This window comes from Oncorhynchus nerka, linkage group LG3 (genome assembly GCF_034236695.1).
Source record: "Oncorhynchus nerka isolate Pitt River linkage group LG3, Oner_Uvic_2.0, whole genome shotgun sequence".
Lineage (NCBI taxonomy): Eukaryota > Metazoa > Chordata > Actinopteri > Salmoniformes > Salmonidae > Oncorhynchus > Oncorhynchus nerka.
In genome coordinates, this window is record NC_088398.1 from 20,450,705 (window position 1) to 20,473,554 (window position 22,850).

At 41.9% G+C, this 22,850-nt stretch overlaps 1 protein-coding gene across 10 annotated transcripts in view; it reads left to right on the forward strand.

The window, feature by feature from the left end:
- Positions 1-209: 209 nt before the first annotated feature.
- The window catches only part of LOC115104036 (myocyte-specific enhancer factor 2D homolog), a 78,848-nt gene continuing 56,207 nt past the window's right edge, over positions 210-22,850 (forward strand). For all 10 annotated transcript variants that reach the window (XM_029625190.2, XM_065009606.1, XM_029625207.2 and 7 more), the window contains exon 1: positions 210-416. The gene's annotated coding sequence lies outside the window, so the exon portion shown is untranslated. The remainder of the gene's footprint in view (positions 417-22,850) is intronic.

Sequence of the window (22,850 nt, forward strand, 5' to 3'; positions counted from 1 at the left end):
AATTCTTACAGTAAAACAGAAGTGGCGGAGGGATACACTCACACATGATCTCACCATTAGTCCTTCCTACTTCACGGTTCACCTTCTACTAACTTCACGTTGACGAGTCAAATCCTGTGACGTCTCCAGTGATTGGTTAAACAACACGAAAATATCTTGCCTATTGGTCCGGCTAGTGTCAATCATGAAGCAGTGCCAATCATGATAGATTGGGCAGCAGCAGCTACATTGTATCGTTTGACAGAACTAAATAGTTACCTTGTACTTCAAGAGGAATGATTTTTAAAAAATATCTACTGACGTCGGTAGACAGCCTGTTTACATAATTTGTATTCCTCAATCAACATTTTAAATACATAGTCATATATTTTTGAATCTCCAGTTTCACCAGACAGATGTGGATACAGTTCTACAGGGTAAGTCACTCTTCACAAGCTCGCTAACGTTACCCAGGTTAGCTACCTGCTAGTGAATGTGTTTGGTCAGTAACATTAGGCAACTGTTTACTTTGAATAACTTATATTTAACAACATGTTGCTTTCGAATGGCCACTTTCTGATGTCATTGAACTGAGGGCAACTCTAAGCAACCATATTTCGGTGTGGTGGTCGCGTGCTGTCTCGTGCTTTATTTTGAGTGTCAAGGGTAGACTACATGATGGAGAGTTTGCTTGCTGGTTTGTATTACTTGCAAACTAGGGATTACTTTATGTCGCCTCAATGGTATGATACTAGCACAGTTAATAAACGCCAATAATTGTTGATTGTATGGATGCTGGGATTCTCTTCCTTCATGAGCGCAACAGCCGTGGTGACCGTTCACCAGGAGCTGTCAGAACGATTTATGGAAAGTGTCACCGAGGTTTTGACACGATTACTCTTAATGTATATGAATTGATTTCACTTAAATGAGTAGAATGAATAGTTTACTGCACACTTTATTCCTATTGAGAGGCTATTGTTGGTTGTTCCTTCATGGCAGACACGCAATTCGATGGAATCTTTCTCCATCGGCAAGAGAGTTACAGCACAGCATAGTGCAAAGAGAGCATCAATGTGTCAGAAAAAAAAGTAATTTAAGGAACCTTTGGTATCAACGGAATGCGCATGTAAGCCAACGTTAATGTTTTGCGTCCATCAAATGGTAAACATTGGCAAAACACTTTTGACCTGACTGTATATGAATTTAACGGCGCAAAAATTGTTGCCTGTGGTATAATTGCTGTTTTCTCGAGGGAAAAGTGTCAACAAACTATTGATTTATTCTAAAATCCGGAATCCCTTTTGCGCGTGAAAGTGTTGGAGATAGGATGTGTAGACAAGCGTGTTGTATTAAGAATTCTTTCCCAATATTCTTTGAGGGAGAAATTATATTATGTCAGTTTTTCCATTACCCTGGCATGTTGTTTTTACAGTAACATAGGAAGTCTAGTGATTTGAATTAATGCACTTCCTAAACCTCAATATGTGACAGTTCAGTGTCTCACTTGTGGGATTAAATGTATGAATGTATTTGCCCTCCCCCCACAAATGAGGGGCATAAACTGATGAGTGTTTCAGCTATGCAGGCAGGTATAGTGCACGTTGTGATTCCTGTCAGGGTGTCACATGGCAGAGACAGGGTCCTCAGGGACACAGTCCAGATAGTGGTTCTCACCAGCCCTGGCAAGCCTCAGAGCAGTCAGAGACCGAGTAGGAGATTACAGGACAATGAGCTGTCCCCGTAAGGACATGCCCCTGTGTTTCCCGCTGAGGAGTACTTACAGGTAAGACAGGGAACATGATCAGAAACAAATAAGAAAAGGTAAATTATACTTTTCACCCAGATAAAGGCTAATCTGTTTTCATCGTTGAGACGCTATGGGTCAGGACCAGTGCCATGGACTGGGTATTCCAAACAATACAAAATAACTCTGCTGTCTCTGACATTGTCAAGATGTCAGAGCTAATGGGAGCTTAACACTCCTCCCCCTCACAGCTCCCCTACCTTATCTATTCTTGTCTTTCTGAAAGACACTGGCCCTCATGAGTCTCCTGTGCTGGCCTCAATTTTGACATCATTAGAGGCTCCCACCATCATTCCCACATGTGCCACAGGAGGATGTCATGAAATAGTTTAAAGTGTTTGGGTATTGCAATTGGATGATTTGCACACTCTTTCTTTCTCAACATGCACACAGACTTGTATTTATTTTATTTATTTGACCTTTATTTAACTAGGCAAGTCAGTTAAGGACAAATTCTTATTTTCAATGACGGCCTAGGAACAATGTGTTAACTGCCTTGTTCAGGGGCAGAACGACAGATTTTCACATTGTCAGCTCGAGTATTCGATCTAGCAACCTTTCGGTTACTAGTCCAACGGTCTAACCACTAGGCTACCTGCTGCTAGGCTACACACGGCATAAACTGGCAGATTGAGTGTAAGTAGACTAGTGTACTTTCTCCTCAAACAGTGAAAGGCTTTAGCGACAAATAACTTTTAGGCTCAGCAAAGTAAAAGCCTTTTGTGTGCTTGAGAAGCGTGACTGCAAGCAAGGAGGCATCCTACTAGCCTCTGCCAGAGAAGTCTCTTACTATTTAATAACGGGCAACTCGAAAATCAAATTTAAGTTATATTAAGGCAAATGGGTAACACTTTAGATTAAGTTGGTCTTATACCTATGTAATAGCACTGTAATTACACAAGTAAAAACATAATGTTTACATGGCGCCCTCAGAATAGCCATGCCACATGGTGGCTCCAGTCAAAAAAAGAAGATTCCTTTGTTAACTCAGTCTCCAAGGAATAACAATCATCCTCTCATGCTGCAGCGTCCTGCTGAATTGCAAACACAGATGGTCAGCTATTGTGCTCTTCAGACATCTCACATGTGGCAGTCTGTATGGAATAATGACTGAATATGTTTTCATGTAAGTGTTTGAGTATGTGCCCATACAATTACTGTATTTTTATGTGTGGTACGTGTGTGTTTGTAAAATATTTGTTTTGGCGTGAGCTTCTGTGTAGGAAGGGAGGGAATGACAGAGATACAGAGAGAGTAAGGATACTTAAGAAGGGATAGAAGTGGTGGTCTAGCAATCTATAGATTAGACTAAAGAGCAAGTGATCAGCATAGCCTAAATCTGCTGCCCAGAACATTCTATTGGTCAAAGCCTTCTCTCCTCCAATTACAGTGTAATTTCAATTAAGCACTAATCTCTGGGACAATCAATGGTGTACTGGCGACCCCTTGCCTGACACAAATATTGATGTGATTTAATCACTGCCTAACCCTAGGCTGAAATAATGCCTGGATAGTTCAAGTTAAATGTCTGTCTGAACCCCCATACACCGGCGTACAGCTGACCTCATGTTATCTCGCTCTATTGCGATGGAAGACATCTTATCTTCACTTCAGTCAGGTCAGATAACTATAGCCTCTGCTTATTGTCACGCCCCAAAAAAAAATGTTTTCCACCTGTAACAAACCAACAGCTTTGGAGAGAATGAGAGCATTTTTGTTATATCATATATTATAAGGAGTGTGTGCTTTCGCAGTGATCGTTTCATGGCCTCTTTTGTGTTCCTTTATTCCAGGGCAGCTTTGCCCACTGCTTTTCCCACACTGTGTGTGGAGAGCAGGAAGAACTCCGCTGCACAGCAGGGTCCTACCTTCTGCCATTATGGCTGTGATTCAATCATCACAGGGCCTCACTTTACTCCAGCACACTATAAGGGAATGAAATGTCACTCTCTTCGCTTAATGAAGCCACAAGCCAACAGTGCTGTTCATCATGGCTAAGACCTACAGTCGCTTAAAGTGAGAAGTATACTGGCAAGCTTCACCTCCATCCCCTTTCTTTCCATGTCATTTCAAAATGGCCTCCCCTCAATGCTTCATCCTGAAATTGCAGCCAGAGGATCTCCACACATTGCAAATCAAATCAAATCACCAAATCAAATCACATTTTATTTGTCACATACACATGGTTAGCAGATGTTAATGCGAGTGTAGCGAAATGCTTGTGCTTCTAGTTCCGACAATGCAGTGATAACCAACAAGTAATCTAACTAACAATTCCAAAACTACTGTCTTATACACAGTGTAAGGGGATAAGGAATATGTACATAAGGATATATGAATGAGTGATGGTACAGAGCAGCATACAGTAGATGGTATCGAGTACAGTATATACATATGAGATGAGTATGTAGACAAAGTAAACAAAGTGGCATAGTTAAAGTGGCTAGTGACATAAGGATGCAGTCGATGATCTAGAGTACAGTATATACGTATGCATATGAGATGAATAATGTAGGGTAAGTAACATTATATAAGGTAGCATTGTTTAAAGTGGCTAGTGATATATTTACATCATTTCCCATCAATTCCCATTATTAAAGTGGCTGGAGTTGGGTCAGTGTCAATGACAGTGTGTTGGCAGCAGCCACTCAATGTTAGTGGTGGCTGTTTAACAGTCTGATGGCCTTGAGATAGAAGCTGTTTTTCAGTCTCTCGGTCCCAGCTTTGATGCACCTGTACTGACCTCGCCTTCTGGATGATGGGGTCATCCGGGGTGAACAGGCAGTGGTTCGGGTGGTTGATGTCCTTGATGATCTTTATGGCCTTCCTGTAACATCGGGTGGTGTAGGTGTCCTGGAGGGCAGGTAGTTTGCCCCCGGTGATGCGTTGTGCAGACCTCACTACCCTCTGGAGAGCCTTACGGTTGAGGGCGGAGCAGTTGCCGTACCAGGCGGTGATACAGCCCGCCAGGATGCTCTCGATTGTGCATCTGTAGAAGTTTGTGAGTGCTTTTGGTGACAAGCCGAATTTCTTCAGCCTCCTGAGGTTGAAGAGGCGCTGCTGCGCCTTCTTCACGACGCTGTCAGTGTGAGTGGACCAATTCAGTTTGTCTGTGATGTGTATGCCGAGGAACTTAAAACTTGCTACCCTCTCCACTACTGATCCATCGATGTGGATAGGGGGGTGTTCCCTCTGCTGTTTCCTGAAGTCCACAATCAAAGACCTACAGAGGTGTAATGTGGGAAGCAGTCCTGGCAACCTTTGTCTCCCAACCATCCCTCCAAGGATTAAAGCCTAGTGAGCTCTGCTTCTCCTTGGCTATAGGGCAGAACATTCTTTACTTACCCAGGACTAATCTCTCCTCCAGCAAGCTGTTAATTGAGCCATCATTAGCAGCTGATTCAGGGGTTAAACATCAATTAAGGTTATGTACAGAGAGGCGCAGCGGAGAGAGTAAGGGCTCCAGTCCAGAGGGCAGGGGAGGTCAACTAGGCCCTACGTTCCCTGAAGGAAAGAGGGGGATGGAGTGGGACAGTGGAGGAGTTAGGATGCTCTGGGAGAGGTGGAGACCTGAAGTGCCCGCTTAGGGATGAGTGGTTTGGACAATGGAGTGGAGCAGGTTGATGGTGATCGTGCTGGAGCCTGAGATTCTCTACCGATCAGTGGTAACTAGTTTTGCACAGTATGCTGAAACTAAAGTACGTTTTCGGTAATAGAACATGAAACAGTTCAGTACTAGAATTTGTTGCTTTCGGTACTTCTGTCAAATGTGTCTCCCGTTGTCTACTGATTGAGAGAGCATTAAGTCTATCAGCGCAGCCGATGTCCCCTTATAGCACGAGAGCACCGTGCATGTGCTAGCTTTAGCCTGTCCTGCGGAACCACTGTTCTCACTGGTAGTCCGGGCTGCATCACCACTTATACTGCACAGAAGTATACACACTTAGAAATGTTGAAACCGTTAATTACTGTTCACAAAACAATGTCCATTACAGGTGAGAACACTTTACAATGCAAGAAGATGGTATCAGTAGCTTCCAGTTTTGGAGACTATCTTCCCTTGCCGGCTTACAGTTGAAGCTAACATCAATTCATTTACCTAGTACCTTGTTTGTGGTAATATGCAAACCATAACGCAGATTTTCGCCAAAAACTTGATTAATTCACTTCGTGTCTCTCCCAGCCAATATTGTCTTTGCTGGAGCCTTGAAGTGTGTGTGTGTGTGTGTGTGTGTGTGTGTGTGTGTGTGTGTGATGTCATGGGTCTTAACTACAGAGACAGCGCACTTTTTTTTATAGAAAAAGAGATTGCTTCTTCTATTCAAATGTTGTTGATCAGTTTGGGCTGGGACTCGGGGCTTAGATTATTTCTAATTTAGGTTTTAGCGCAATATTTCAAATGCCTATATTGCAAGAATCAAGTTTTTATTTTTATTTGTCCGCTTGTTCTCATGTTGTCCTTTTGGCCTTGCCTCCTCTGCTCCTTCTGTGCACCTTTTACTCACATACCAAGCCCCTGCCACTCACAACAACAAAGATGAGAGATCACTTCTTCCTCTCTGACAAGCGGTTTCAACTCGCTATATGCATTTGAGGTTTGGTCCAACAGAATTGGTCATATGGACACCGAAACACATTGAGAGATTATTGGACTCTAATAGAGGAGAAGTGAACCTTTCTAATGATACTATTTGTATGTCTCAACTCCATGCATGCAGAGCAGACACGACTCAAATGGGAGTATCAATGAACATTGACTCAGGAAAATGTATGCTCAGTTTGTCGCGTGCGGCATTGTGGTAACAGATACTGCTAGCAACATTTTAACCAATGACTGTTATGCCAGCTGTCTAGTCTGTGTTTTATAAATGTGCAATAACCATAAAAAGCATAATTTATGTAAGGAATTGGCAACTCATTCTCATTCTGAGAAATAAGGTAGGTCACTTGATTTCATCTTCTGAACAAAGTGGACGGGCTAGCATGCTGTCCAAACAATTGGAGACAGACAGAAGGGTGTGTTCATAACATTTCAACTGTTCTACCTTGTTAGCTAGAAAATAGATCCAAGTTGGCTAAACTTAAAGTATAAAGATTAGATGGCTACTCACTATATATAGGGCTGGAAATTGCCAGGGACCTTACGATTTTATCACAATACTTAGGCGGCGATACGATATGTATTGTGACTCACAATTTAATATTTATAACGATTTAATGCTGTGATTTTATTGCGATTTGATGTTCCAAACATATTGTTTTGATCAGTTATATGAATAAAAGTGCTTGAAGCAAATTGGCTTCCTATTTAAAAATAAGATGGAGAAGGAGCTATGAAGCGAAAATACATGTGTTTTGGTGCAGGTACAGCCAACAAGTGCAAAATTATATTGCTATATTGTCAAAACGATACAATATAGTGTCAAATAATATCCCGATATGTAACTATCGATTTGTATCCACCCCATCACTAACTTACTAGCACCTGGGCTTGTGCTTGAGAGATTGTTTATGAGACCTGTGATACTTTTCTATAATGCATGCTACAAGAAGTTAGTCATTAATAATGAATGTGTATTATGTGTGGTTCTAGTTAAATCTAACAAAAATTGCATTTTCATGGACAGACTTGAAGGCCAGATCAGTGATTTATAAGTTCCAAATGGAAGGTGGACATATTGTTTTTATTCTGTAACCCCAAGAAATCAGCCAAACAAGCTCAATAATTCAACTCATACACACACTCCTATTGAATATGATTCGCCCTGTATTGTGAATAGGCCTAGGCTACATCTTGATTTACCTAGTTTATCAATAGACTAGAGATTTACCATTCAAATAAATTATTACTATTATGTGGTAAACAAAGTAAAAATAATCTAATGTAATGATATTGAACTCAAAAGGTCTGGATCAAGTGCCATTCTGTGACTTTGGCTAATAACACCTTATTTTTTTTGATGTATCATTTTGGTATCGAGTTTTGTGATTCTAAACCTGGTATCTGTGTCGAAGTCAAAATTCTGGTAACGGTCTGATGGTCTTATTCTAATTACCAAAGGGTGGTTCTTGGCATATCCCCAATCTAAAGGTGAAGTAGAGAGGATTGACATATTCTCAACACGATTGTAGGTAGCCTTTGAGGCTCTCATTTTGCATCTTTTACTACCCTTCAGATTTGATTCCCACCCACCTTTCTTGGTCATTTTGAATAAACAGAGGTGATTGAATGTTATGAAATAACCTGAATAGCAGTGAGAAACAGCTGAAAACCTCTCATATTATTTAGAAATACTTGACCTTTTTTAAAAACTTGAAACGGCTGCTTGCTCTCTAGCGGAGGTTCAAACACCTTCGACCCGAGCATGTAGAACTTCGCACCAGTTAATTGAGTACAAGGACGCAATGTATCAAACAGCTCCAACACACCAAAGAGTAATCTCATGAGCATTTGAATCTGTTACATCCGTTCTCTGAACTGAACAACTATGAGAACTGACTGGTGTCACTGAAAAACGAGTTCCCTGAAACGAGGTGGTTGCTTTTGTGCGACCACCGGTGTCAGCTTACAACAAAAATAACAGCTGCTCGTGTCTTGAAGGGGAAGTTAGGTTCCAAATCTCTGCTTAGAATTCAACCATAGACTTAAAGCCATAAATGATATAGCGATTAGCGTTCCATTGAACTGCCGGTCATAAAAGCATACCAATGATTCCCTATTAATTTGTTATACTGTAGCATTCATCAATTCTCACTGGAGCCATTAGTCTACCATAGCTAAAATAACATGTTTTTTAAATTTTTTATGTATGTCTCAGCTCTAAATGGTCACACTTGATCCTTATTGCAGTAACAGCATTAGTTAGCATGTTAACATCTCACATTGATTAGATGGACTCCTAAAGATGGAGAGATCTTCCGTGGTTCTTGTAAGGGCAGCTAAATTCACTGAAATGACCCATCTTAACAGTTCTTCAAAAGTTGGTTTATCATCAGATACCATTGTCTTGTGATTGGTTTGCGTACCATGTTTCTATATGTATGTCAATCATGCATCAGGTTATAGCTTAGAGTGATCAATCCATGAGGATCTGTTTCATAAAAAAATAGCTGAAGAGAAAAAAAATGAATGGTAAATCCTTACACCCAGTTGTTGCTTTTCTCTAAAAAATAGTCTGCTCAGAGCACTACATTTATCCAATCTGCCTCTAAAGACATTTCTTGAAATATACAGCTTTGGAGCAAAACATTGAAATCTGGGTTGACCTCCTTTTGGCTAGTAGGTAGAAACAGATGAATAAATCAAAATGATGAATGCACGTAACATGTATTTTTATCTGGGATTATGAAATCTGTAGGAGTATATTAAAACTCCCTCATTCCGTTTCATGACGGTGTCCATATCCTTTTGTTTTCATTGTTCTTCTCTATCACTCAGTTGTTTTGCCAGAGGCTTTATCCAGATTAAGTCGAATTTCTCTCCTCTTAATATACTCTTTGCGAATAGAAAGGGTAATCTTGCATAAAGCCAACCGAATGGGCTTTTGTGGGGGTCTTTGGTGGGATCAAGGGGCGGTGGGATCAAGACATCACAACCTACGTAGGCTAAATGCAATTTAGCTGTACATATATGCAAAATTATCATTAACAATTGAGTCTGAGATGAGCAAGGATTTGGAACACACTACACACTACTAAGTGTTACACTACACCACACTGGGGCCAGCGTGACCTTGACTGGTGTCAATGTAATTACATTTTGTGTTCATTCAGTTCAAATCAGGCAAGCCTTTTCTGTCATTTTCTACAGAAAATATGTCAAAGAAACGAGGTAATGAGAACAGTATTTAGAAAATCTATTGAGTTGTGCACAAATGGAGGAGCTTTTTAGAGGAACCAGAAAGAGGCCATCTTCCCTCAATGCAGAGTAATTATGGTGATGGTCCCCTTTCCTCACAGCGGCTCCCTAACAAACATGGTTCATAACTAACCTGAACCAGTGTGTTCAGGTAATGTTAGATTTAATGTAAGGGGACAGGACTTTGGATCAGGATCAGCGACCACCAGTGAACTGTATTTAATCAGAGTATTGGATGAGGCCTTGGGAAAACCAACCTGTGTTCTTTGGAAAATGCAGCTGAATCCATTGGACAATGTGAAAACTTCAAGTACAGTGGGAAGGTCTGTCATTGTTACGAGAGTTCAAAATCATCCAGGAGAGAGACAAAAGTAGAAAGGAAGAGGGAGAGAAGAGACTTCCACAACTGTAGAGAACTATAATAATCCCAACTTTGAGACTGAAAGAGAAAAAGAGCGAGTGAGACAAAGCACCAGCTATGCCGCTGTGCTGGCGGGGTTACAGTGTTGCGAGAGCAGGGGCTGGCCATCATTTCGGCACAGCTGAAACGACAAGCGCCCGGCCCAGGAGCTGAAACATTACACCTCCGCCTCACACACCTTTCTCCTTCTTCTTCTCTCCCTCTTTCTCTTTGATCTCAACTCCTGCCATTACTTGGTCTTCATCTTTTCCAAACTCCCCTCCCATCTTATTCCTCCCAAACCTGTGTCTTACATTTCTCATGTCACTGATTTACGGCATATGCTGTAAATTGTGCCCTCAATTGAATGTATATCACCCTTTCCTCACTGGGATGTGGTATAGTTTTATGGTTGTACAGTAACAGGGCCATCTGCACAGGGCTCTTTGAGTTAGCCGTGCTCTCCATGCAGGGTGTGTTAGTTTACGTTGGGAGGGAAGATGACTGGCTTATTCCTTTTCTCTTGTGAAGCAGCCATTACCCAGAGCTGGGAATGGTTCCAGTGAGTCAGAGATAGAGAGGGAGAGTAAAAAATCCCCTCTTCACCCTTCCAAAGTGACACACTTCCCATTTTGTGTGTGTGAGAGCATGCTGGTCTGGTACTGATCTCCAGCAGCAATCTGAGTAGTGTGGACAACAACTGGGAAGGGCAATCTGATGTTACCATGGAACAAGTTTTGAAATGGCAGACGACTTATCATAATACAGCCTTTGGACCACTAAAATACAGTCTATAACCAGGTTTGCATTCAACCTTTTTATGCGAGTAAAGTACATGTCGGATAAAAAATGTCACGACATGCCTGATGGAAACAGCTAATTTGTTGGTCAACTTTCCAAATGTAGACCAAACAAAATAAGGTGGGATCTGTTTGTGTCTATAAAATTAAATATGCGTGAAATGGCGGTGGCAAGTCTGTGTGGTCCTACAACTAAAAACTGCAATATCCTATGTTTCACCGAGTCGTGGACACGGATAATATAAAGCTGGTGGGATTTTCCATGCCCCGGCAGAACAGAGGAGAAGCTACGTCTGCTAAGACGAGGGGTGGGGTTGTGTGTCTATTTGTCAATAACAGCTGTCTAATATTAAAGAAGTCTCAAGATATTGCTCGCCTGAGGTAGAGTACCTTATGATAAGCTGTAGACCACACTATCTACCAAGAGAGTTCTCATATATATTATTCTTAGTCGTCTATTTACCACCACAGATCGATGCTGGCACTAAGACCACACTCAACCAACTCTATAAGACCATAAGCGAACAAGAAAATGCTCATCCAGAAGCGACGCTCCTAGTGGCCGGGGACTTTAATGCAGGCAGACTTAAATCAGTTTGACAACAGTTTTACCAGCATGTCACATGTGCAACCAAAAAACTCTAGACCACCTTTACTCCACACAAAGAGATTCATAAAAGCTCCCCCCCCCCCGCTCTCCATTTGGCAAATCTACCATAATTCTATATCCTCTTGATTCCTGCTTACAAGCAAAAACTAAAGCAGGAAATACCAGTGACTCGCTCAATACGAAAGTGGTCAGATGACGCGGATGCTACGCTACAGGACTGTTTTGCTAACACAGACTGGAATATGTTCCAGGATTCATCCAATGGCATTGAGGAGTATACCACCTCAGTCATTGGCTTCATCAATAAGTGCATCGACGACATCATCCCCACAGTGACCGTATGTACATATCCCAAGCAGAAGCAATGGATTAAAGGCAACATCCACATCGAGCTAAAGGCTAGAGCTGCCGCTTTCAAGGAGCGGGACACTAATCCGGACGCTAATAAGAAATTCTGCTATGCCCTCAGACGAACCATCAAACAAGCAAAATGTCAATACAGGATTAAGATTGAATCCTACCACAACGGTCCTGATGCTCGTCGGATGTGGCAGGACTTGAAAACTAATACGGACTACAAACGGAAACCCAGACTTGAGCTGCCCAGTGACGCGAGCCTACCAGACGAGCTAAATGCCTTTTATGCTTGCTTTGAGGCAACAACACTGAAGCAGGCACAATGGCACCAGCTGTTCTGGATGACTATGTAATAATGCTCTTGGTAGCCTATGTGAGCAAGACTTTTAAACAGGTCAACATTCACAAAGCCGCCGGGCCATACGGATTACCAGGACGTGTCCTCAAAGCATGCGCGGACCAACTGTCAAGTGTTTTCACTGACATTTTCAACCTCTCCCTGTCCGAGTCTGTAATACCTACATGTTTCAAGCAGACCCCCATAGTCCCTGTGCCCAAGGAAGCGAAGGTAACCTGCCTAAATGATTTCCGCCCCGTAGCACCCACGTCGGTAGCCATGAAGTCCTTTAAAAGGCTGGTCATGGCTCACATCAACAGCATCCTAGAAACCCTAGACCCACTCCAATTCGCATACCGCTCCAACAGATCCACAGCTGACGCAATCTCAATCACACTCCACACTGCCCTTTCCCACCTGGACAAAAGGAAAACTGTGAGAATGCTGTTCATTGACTACAGCTCAGCTTTCAACACCATAGTGCCCACGAAGTTCATCACTATGCTAAGGACCCTGGGACTAAACACCTCCCTCTGCAACTGGATCCTGGACTTCCTGACGGGCCGGCCCCAGGTGGTAAGGGTAGGCAACATCACGTCTGCCACGCTGATTCTCAACATTGAGGCCCCTCAGGGGTGTGTACTTAGTCCCCTCTGCGTGGCCAATCATGACTCCAACACCATCATTAAGTTTGCTGACAACACAACAGGCCTGATCACCAAAAATGATGAGACAGCTTATAGGGAGGAGGTCAGAGAACTGACAGTGTGGTGCCAGGACAACAAACTCTCCCTCCAATGTGAGCAAGACAAAGGAACTGATCGTGGACTATAGGAAATGGTGGGCTGAACAGGCCCCCATTAACATCGATGGGGCTGTAGTGGAGCGGGTTGAGAGTTTCAAGTTCCTTGGTGTCCACATCACCTTGGTGTCCACAAAACCTTTTCCCCTTCAGGAGAATGAAAATATTTGGCATGGGTCCCCAGATCCTCAAAAGGTTCTACAGCTGCACCGTCGAGAGCATCTTGACCGGTTGCATCACCGCCTGGTATGGCAACTGCTCGGCATCTGACCGTAAGGCGCTACAGATGGCAGTGCGTACAGCCCAGTACATCACTGGGGCCAAGCTTCCTGCCATCCAGGACCTATATAAAAGGCGGTGTCAGAGGAAAGCCCATTTTAAATTGTCAGAGACTCCAGTCACCCAAGTCATCGACTGTTTTCTCTGCTACCACGTGGCAAGCGGTACCGGAGCACCAAGTCTAGGACCAAAAGGCTCATTAACAGCTTATACCCCCAAGCCATAAGACTGCTGAACAATTAATCAAATGGCCAATGGACTATTTACATTGTCCCCCCTCCATTTTGTTTTCTACACTGCTGCTACTCGCTGTTTAATATCTATACATAGTTACTTCACCGCTACCTATATTTACTAATTACCTCAAATAACCTGTACCCCCGCACACTGACTCAGTACCGGTACCCCCTGTATACAGCCTCGCTATTGTTATTTTATTGTTACTTTTTATTATTTTTAACTTTTATTTATTTGGTAAATATTTTCTTAACTGATCATGAACTGCACTGTTGGTTAATGGCTTGTAAGTAAGCATTTCATAGTAAGGTCTACACTTGTTGAATTCGGGGCATGTGACAAAGTTTGATGTTTGGCTGCCATTTGACAAGTACAATAATCTCGCTCTTTTGTCCATAATAATCTCATCATGTTGGCTATACCCACACTGTATCTGCGAGCTTTTGGCTTAGGCGCACATGCCAGTACCATAGTTGGCACATTCGCTATATAACTCTACATTTGTTGTGACAAAACCATCAGTAGAGTAGAAAATGCGATGGAAACCCATTTAACTTTTTTTTAAATTCCGGTACGTGGGAGTATAACCGCAAAAGTAATTTTTATGTACGCTACGTCATTAAACAGCCTTTTATCCTCAAATAGTCAATTTTGATGGAAACACATCTCTGGTGTTTTTATGCAGATTTTTAAAATATTCTTATGAAAATATTTTTCCAGTTCGATGGAAACCTATCTTATGACTCTCAAAACCTTTCCCCTATTCACCACAATGCAATCCCACAGGAAATCCATTGAATTCTAATTCAACAGGCGTCCAGACTATAGCAATGCAGGTGGTCAGTTAGTTTGCCATGGGGCAAATGCAGTGACATTATAGATGGTGAGAAAAATACACTATTTTTAACCGGCAGCCTCACCGTTCCTCTCCATGTATTAGATAACATTTCATTTCAGCGTGTTTGCTGACTGACTCGTCCTCACCTCTCTCTCTCCCAGGCCTCTTTATGCTCTTTATCCCACACACAGTCATATGTGCACACACAGAGACATCTATCCACTGAGACACACACACACACAAACACTCACTTTCTAACACACACGCTATGTGTTTACAAGTCAGCTTCCATGTGCGCTTTGGCCTCGACACTCCAAGTGAATCTTAACCACTCCTTTCTCTGGAGGAGTCTGGCTATTGTTTATATAATTGAAATTGTTATCACATTACAGCTGAAAGCCAACAGTCTCATTTCCTTCAGAAAGAAAGAGAAATAGAGAAGTATGGAGAGGAAGAAAAATAGTGGGAGAAAATGGAAGAGATTCAGCAAGGATAGATGGAGGAATTGGAGGGTGAGAAGGTAAGTGACAAGAGTGAGAGAGTTTTCTGCTCCATTTTGCACACACAGCAAGAATACCTAAATCCTAAATTATTTTCTTCAACCCATGGTTGGTTTTCCCATCCAATCCCAAGAAGTGCTGTGCTTTCAAATCCCCTCTCTTCTAGAGCTTTACCCCTTTACAAACTGTCTACTTGTCCTAAATATGAAGACAGCATTCCCTCACAATTCAACTTTCACGAGCCTTTCAGTCAGTCTGTCACCCTAGAGACTCTGTGATCACAGCTCCCTGTAAAGAAGAGCGCTGCATCCACTGGTAGTTTAACTGCAGCCCAAGGCCCCTTCAGCTGCTTTGACCTACCACTACCTGTAAAACTGGCATCTTGCTGCATTTTGGACATTCTTTTCTCATAAGGCCACTGTTGTCCATTCTATTTTGAATGTGAACTTCATTGTGTGTGTCAGCCTTATATGCCCCTGAGAAGGTTAAGAACATCTTACTTGTATACCTGTAATTAATGTATTATTTAATAATTGAAAGCAAAAATGTAATACAAAATAGGGCATCATGTAACATTGTCTACAGATTACATAAAAACATTGAGAAATGATTGTGGATTTAAACTGTAGTCAATGATTTATTTCCATTGTGGTCTTGCTGTTTGGTAATACCACTGAGGACATCCGTAAGGGAAGCAGCAAAGGAGCTTAGCGGGTTTGCTTGTGCCATAGTTATAGTCGACACCAGAGTAGCATGTGTTGCTGCTCTCACATACTGTACACAGTGCCCACACATTGAGCCGCATGGTCAAACCAAGCCTCTCCAACACATGCTGTCAGGTCATAAAGCTCTTTTTAAAGGTCCAGAGAATAGGTGGGTTAGAGATGGCGAGGTCAACTGAGTTGGACGGGTGGTTACTGGTAAAGCTGGGTTTTTCATGCATTACAATTCCTATGGAGTCACAACAGGTGTGGAAATGGGACTCTGTGTGCCTGTCTGTGTGTGTGTGTGTGTGCAGCTCAGAGGAATTATGGAGCTGGGGACTAAGAGGAGAGGAAGGGGGGTTACAAAGGGTCCCCTCTGACCCACCTGTAGCCTGTCAGCTGTTAGAAGTCTGTTAAAACGTCAGCTGTTTCTGAGGAGAAGTGTGAGTGTTTCTGTGTGTCGTGCTAGATGGGGGATAAGGAAGGGAGGTGTTTGTGTGGAGGCCTCTCCGTCCCACTGTTTACATCAAACGTCTCGTTGCCTGGGTGATTTGTTTGTGCACAACACAGCGCCTCATCTGCATTGTGTGCAATGACAGTTGGGACATGTTGCGCCGTGCCATTCCGAGCAGCTCATATACCCTTGGGGTCAGCTGCCTCCATCTTAAATACCGAAGTAGTCATCTAGCACAGGTCTTGTGGTCCATACCAGTCCATGGTGCTCTGAAGGACAGACTTCTGGACCCAATATGAAAAAGGTTTACTGAAAAAGCACAGGTTTCCTCTTCTGTTAAATCCTATTTTGAATCTTCTAGGACAATACTTTCCCTTTGAATCTAATGGCTAGAAATATCCATTAGGGTTGGGCGGTATCCAAATTGTCATATCTTCATACCGTCCTTCTCTCACCTTGAGATTTACGGTATTACAGGCTTAGTACACAAGAGGGCACCAAAAAAGCACATTGGGCGTCTATTCCCAGAATGCTAACAAAATTAGCACAAGTAATGGCGAATTTCCATGAAGGCTGCTAGCTAAATTTGATAATAAGCTAAAAATGAAAATAAACCAATTACAAAGACAGGCAAACTGGCTCATAAAGTTATACATATATATAGGAGCTACCACATGTCGTTTTTGGTGAGTTTGGACATTTTACAAGCGAATGTGAACGAGAGACATTGTGCAAAATGAACAAAGTTTAGATGCATGCTTGTCTGAAGGAAGAACAGCACTGGCCCTCCAGCAGCATGTCTACACACTGTGTCTGTCTGGAGTTGCTAGGGCAAAGGAAATCAAGATGGCAGTGGCAGATGTACAAAACCCTCATCCAAAGGGCTTTGACTTCTCAAACATGGCAGAAAGCTAACACAATATGATGCCCCGTCACCTTATTAATTCAGCCACTTACTTAGATAACACTACCCCTAATTGTAACTTGCTAAAACATAATTATGCATTTTTCACGCAGGGAAAAAATATAAAACGCATTAAATATTTGTAAATATTTTTAAATAGATTTGTAAACGCTGATCTAAAATATTTATTGTTGTAATTTCTGGTCGGCATCAGACAAATTTTGTGCTTTAGTTGCATTTCTAAACTCGGATGACAATTCATGGACGGGCATTTTATCAGCAGACAGCACCCTGTGTAGCTACTTTTCGCCATAATTTTCCCAGTGTAGCCAACCAATTTTTCTCTGGTAAAATGCAAGATTATCTTTAAGCAAAACATTAGGAAATGTAGCTGTCTGCATTCTTTCTATGATAGGCCTAAACATTAGAAATATGATGGCCATGCATTGTTTTGGAAAAAAAATACCTTGCTTTTTCATTGTAAACTCATTTACTTGTGTGGCTGCCAGCCACATACAGTGGGGAGAACAAGTATTTGATACACTGACGATTTTGCAGGTTTTCCTACTTACAAAGCATGTAGAGGTCTGTCATTTGTATCATAGGTACACTTCAACTGTGAGAGACGGAATCTAAAACAAACATCCAGAAAATCACATTGTATGATTTTTAAAGTAATTAATTTGCATTTTATTGCATGACATAAGTATTTGATACATCAGAAAAGCAGAACCTCTCTTCAGGTCATTGACCAGGTCCTGTCGTGTAGTTCTGGGCTGATCCCTCACCTTCCTCATAATCATTGATGCCCCACGAGGTGAGATCTTGCATGGAGCCCCAGACCGAGGGTGATTGACCGTCATCTTGAACTTCTTCCATTTTCAAATAATTGCGCTTGCCTATTGTCTTGTAGCCCATCCCAGCCTTGTGCAGGTCTACAATTTCATCCCTGATGTCCTTACACAGCTCACTGGTCTTGGCCATTGTGGAGAGGTTGGAGTCTGTTTGATTGAGTGTGTGGACAGGTGTCTTTTATACAGGTAGTTCAAACAGGTGCAGTTAATACAGGTAATGAGTAGAGAACAGGAGGGCTTCTTAAAGAAAAACTAACAGGTCTGTGAGATCCGGAATTCTTACTGGTTGGTAGGTGATCAAATACTTATGTCATACAATAAAATGCTAATGAATTACTTAAAAATCATACAATGTGATTTTCTGGACTTTTGTTTTAGATTCCGTCTCTCACAGTGGAAGTGTACCTATGATCAAAATTACAGACCTCTACATGCTTTGTAAGTAGGAAAACCTGCAAAATCGGCAGTGTATCAAATACTTGTTCTCCCCACTGTAGCTTTGCACTTCTTTTGTCATCTGATGAAAATGATGCTATTTTCTGCTGAATGTGTTGCAGTAATGTATTTAGTAAAAATGTGAAGTAAAAAACACTGACTTTCAATATAAAACTCGACCCCTGTTAATGCAAAGCTGGACTCATCTGCTCCCGCTTTCTCCCGTGCTATGTACGAACACACACATGACTGTCTCAACTGTTCTGGGGAACTAAGGTAAGCTTCATAATATAAAATAAGGTGAAATGAAGAATGCAATCTGCTTTATCTCCTAACGCATTGCACAAGTTGACTGCAGGTATTTACAAAATACAAATTGCTACAAATATGAAAATGTATTGAAAAACTTAAAATAAATAATTTTTCAATGGTTTTGAAAAACCATCTTGTGGCTATTTGCAAATACCCCGGTATAAGGTATGCCGCCCAAGCCTAATACCCATCACCACAGATTAGAATGTGGACTCTATGCTTTCTTGTTTTCGTCACATCTTTTTTTTATCCAGTGATCATGTATAATCTGAAGGCTGTAGTAGATTCACACAGATAATCAACATCAAGTATACTGCAATTGGATTTCAATATATGCTCAATTTGAGCTGATATCATGATTCTATTCTTACATTGATTCCATTATTTGTCTTTACAAAAGAATGAGACCACAGGCATTGGTTTTATTGAAATATCCTACTCTTTTCACAATCAAAACAACTTCCTGAGGAGCTGTTGATAAACCTTTGCGTATAAATGTTACGTCTCATTCTGTCTCACCTTAGACTAAATGTCCGCCACCTCCCAGGTTGGTCATTCTGGTGTGTGGTAGTCACTGAGTGTCGTGGCTGGCGACTGCCTCTGTGTGTGAAGGCAGGGGCCCTTTGTGGTGGCAGCTGAGCGAGGCGTGGCTGAAGGGAACAGGTTGACACGTCTGTTAGGACTCGTCCCGCTCCTCTTGACCTCTACCCTTTAGCTGTGACTGCTCCCAGGGTTGGGAGATACCAAATTTCCCCTGATTAGGAGAATGAGGCAAGGCTTTCAGGGAGGGACACTAACATAAATCCATGTTGTTGTTGTTGTTGGACAGTAGTCTTGTTCAGAGAATTTGGGTCAAGTCCTTTGGTTTTCTCTCCCAGCACTGTTGATATTCATGAATGAGATCATATTAGTTACTAAATGTTAATGATGTTGGAAGGCTGTTTAGGGTAAAGTGGGTCGGATGTGTTGGCGTCTTTCTTTTGAGAATCCATAAATATCTTGGTGGCAGCTGTTGCCTCCTAAGACTGAAAATTGTTCTGAATGGTCAAACCCTGAAGGAATGTCTGTCAAGTCTCACCCCAGGTCAGAGGTTTAGGGGTTTACTACTTTTACCCTGCAGATTATTCCCCTATAATAATGCATCAGAGAAAATTATTTTCACATATTACTGAAAAGTTATTGTTGTTATGGTTGACACAATTGTAATATCAATTGTAACGATATTAAAATGCTGTACTGCAGTTTATTTTTATTAGTTATTTTTGTGCTGTCCCTGAGAAGGAAGCAGATTTGCATAATTAGGGTATTCATTGTCAAACACTTGAAAGCATATGAGGTTTGTTCACAAATCTATTAGTCACTTACAAAGAGTACCAAATGGGCTTGTATTGAACAAAGCATCTGTGAATTTCCTATTATACTGTTAGAGCAGAGAGTTCCTTCTAAAGAAACACCTTTCATGGTTAATTTTCTATTCCTTTATTTTATTTTAAAAGTGTCCTTTGTAAGTTAGTGTTGTTAAGATACCAGAATTTTGACTTGGATACCGATACCAGGTTTAGTATCACAATACTCGATACCATCATGATACTAAATACCAAAACGGTACCATAGTAAAAAAAATATATATATTAGCAAGTCACAGAATGGCACTTGATTCAGACAGATAAACTCAGCTACTGTTCTGTTCAATTGTTGGGCATCTTTTGAGTTCAGTATCATTATATTTGCAAATGTTTGTAAAAAAATGTTTTGTCATGTATGTATTAATTGAATCAATTATACAATGATTCAATCAATTTGACTTTGGTAAAAAAACTATTTAACTACAAAACAACATGGTCAATCTCTATTGCTAAAACAGGGTAAATCAAGATGTAGCATAGGTCTTCACAATACAGGTGAATGCATATTATTCAATACTGTGAGCATGCAGTTATTGAGCTTGTTTTAGCTGATTTCATGGAGCTACAGACCTATTTTCTTGGCAACTGCTAGGAGAACATTACTCTATTGTACTGATCATCAACATTTGCATATGTCCTCCCGAGTGGCACAGTGGTCTAAGGCACCTCAGTGATCAGTACAATAAAGTAATGTTCTCCTAGTAGTTGCCAAGAAAATAAGTGTGCCACTAGAGAACCTGGTTCGAGTCCAGGCTGTGCCGCAGATAGCCGCAACCGGGGAACCCATGGGGCGGCACACAATTGGTCCAGCGTCACCCGGGTTAGGGGAGGGTTTGGCCGGCAGGGATGTTCTTGTCCCATCGTGCATTAGCGACTCCTGTGGCGGTCCAGGCGCAATGCACGCTGACACGGTCACCAGGTGTATGGTGTTTCCTCCGACACATTGGTGCGGCTGGCTTCCGGATTAAGCGGGCTTTGTGTCAAGAAGCAGTGCGGCTTGGCTGGGTTGTGTTTTGGAGGACGCATGGCTCTCGACCTTCGCCTCTCCCGAGTCCGTACCGGAGTTGCAGCAACATGACAGGACTGTAACTAATTGGTAGTATACCACGGAAAGGGGTAAAACAAACAAACATTTGCATAGAAGAAGCAATCTAACCTTTTGTAAATGTGTGCGCTGCCTCTTTAAGAAATGTAATGAGGTCATTTGCTGTGGCAGAATGTGGCTGTGGAATCTGACTTTGTGGCTATGGAGTCTAGTGTAAATCGGACGGAAGGCAAGGGAGACAAAGAAGTGAATGAGTTTTTGGTGGCGAGGTAGACGAAGTGAACTAATAAAGTTTTTTTTGGTGACAATCAGCTTTGAAATCAGCATATTTTGCATTATGGTTATCACAAACAAAGTACTAGGGTACTGAATTCAGCTGTAGCCTAAGCTAGCAAGGAAAGTTAACCTACAATTTAAAGCTGGATTCTACCGGTGTCGTCTTGCATTGTAAAAGTATTCTATCCTGTCTGGACATTGTTTTATGAACAGTTTCAACATTTCTACATGCTGTGTTGCACTTTTCAAGTGTGTTAACTTCTGTGCAGCATGAGTGGGAAGCTAATGCAGCTGAGACAGCTCTAGCAATGAATGAGTAAGTGGAGCAGGTGCTTTACTCTGCGTGCTCTAAAGCCATAGCGCAAAGAACCTGCTTTATTACGGGGGCTGTGGTCAGTGCGCTGATAGACAGACTTGATCCTTTCAATCATCGTTCAGGTAGACCCTGAGCGACGTGAATCTAGACTCCTAGGGTAGCTGTCCAGCACAGAGCGATGGAAGAGCTCTATGGATGTTTATTTGCATGTCCTTTTCTAAAACAAAATGTCCCTTCCAGTATGGTTGGGTATCACAAGGGACCTTACGATATGATATTATCACGATACGTTGGTTCCGATACAATATGTATTTGGATTCTCACAATTCTATATGTATTGCTATTCGATACTGTGACCTTATTGAGATTTGATGTTCCAAACATATTGCTCACCAGATGTTTTTTGACAGAGGGACAAGTTTTGGAAAAAGTAAAAATACTGGAGTTTTCGTGCAGGTACAGCCAACTAGCGCAAAATAATTTTGTGATATTGTCAAACCTATTTTCCCCCATCACTATCTTTCAGCATAATAATTCAATGATACATTTGGTATTGTGACTTTGCCAATTTAGTATGTGACTTTATTCAGGGAAAAAATAAATGCCTTCATTCTTTAATTCTCTCCATACTCTCCATACTGCAGCGTTACCACCATCCCTCTCCCTTCTTGATGCCCATACTCCACCACCACACGTGGGCCAGCAGCACCACATAGTCCTGGGCATCATTCACATTAGTCACCGGAAGAGAGGAGGCAGTCACATGGATCCCCTTATTAGGCTATGGGCCAACACAATGTGTTCAACATGGAGAGCCCCAGTCTGCCTTACTAGCACATGGACGATAAGAGGAGAGGAAGGGAAAAACCTGGAGAGGGGCAGCGAGATAAGGCCATTACCAATCACTGGTGTTTGTTGTGGAAGTAATTGTGTCCTCAAAGTGTCTTGTTGTGTTTAGGGCTGTTGTGCATATTTCCTCTCTGATACTCAAAGGGAGCCGTTTCATTTCCTTCCCTCAGATGTATCCATATGAGTTATTGATATGAGCATTTCAACCCTTTATTAACCAGTTGGGTTCTGGACATAGACGTGCCTTTACCAATAAAGATATTTGCTGTATTTTGTGGAAACTCAATGACACAACTGTTCAACAGACTCCTGGCCTCCCATTTCCCACACCCTCTCGACCTCCTCAGAGATTTGAAGGTCATGATAGGGCACAGCCTGAGATTTACTCCTTGGGAAGCGGAGTCATTCTTGAAAACAGACACAAATGACAACTTGTACATATGGCATTACTTCTCAACCCTCGTGTAGATTTCTCTAGTTTTCCAGCTTTT